Raw genomic sequence first — 826 nt, 5'->3', positions numbered from 1 at the left:
GAAGGATACTGCAAAATCTCCATTCCCACCCCACTCTGGGACCAGCCAGAGGTGGTATTTGCAGGTTCTCCGAACTACTCAAAATTTCCGCTACCTGTCAGAACCTGCTAAATAACATCCTTGATCCTGGGATCAGGTAATCTCCCTTGGTGACCTTCCCAGCCAACTTCTGACAAGTAACGTTAAATGTCAGGTCACGTGATGTCTCACTTAGCAACCGCAGTGCTTAACAACAAATATTCCGGTCCTAATGTGGTCATAAGTCAAGGACTACTTGTACGTCTCTCTCTGTCTGGAAGATCCCAAGCAGGGACTTTTTGAACTTCTCAGGAGTTTCTTCCAATCTGCAACCAGGAAGGCTGGCCAAAAGCTTCAGCCACGCTTAACAGCAGTCATTTGCAGAATCGTGTTCGGTGCATCGCAACGAAAACGACCCGTTGTATCAGCTGTTGCCTGCAAATGATGCAGAGTTGATCCACTGAGTAATGCATGAGTAAAATCCCTGGCATAAATTCTTCTGCGTTCAACAGGCCTTCCTTCCTAGCAGAGTCTTCCCCCTTAGGGCAGTGACTTGCAGATATATATTAGTCTGCACAGCTGGGAATTTCATTTCCAGCCAGGATTTATAGAAATGATCGGAACTGGAGTAATTCCTTTAAAAAGCTGCCGGTTGGGGAAACCGACTTCTATGGCAGAGGTGCGTATCAGCAGGTGCTGACCAGTTCTGGTGCCTGAAAAGCTTAGCCATCACTGCCCTACACCATTCCCGACAAAATGGCAGTCCAATCTTTTCTCAAAAGTCTCAAAAGTAATGAAGCTCCCACAA

Source organism: Pantherophis guttatus, chromosome 14 (genome assembly GCF_059756535.1).
Source record: "Pantherophis guttatus breed Tessera chromosome 14, ASM5975653v1, whole genome shotgun sequence".
Taxonomy (NCBI): Eukaryota; Metazoa; Chordata; class Lepidosauria; order Squamata; family Colubridae; genus Pantherophis; species Pantherophis guttatus.
This window is presented reverse-complemented; position numbering follows the sequence as displayed.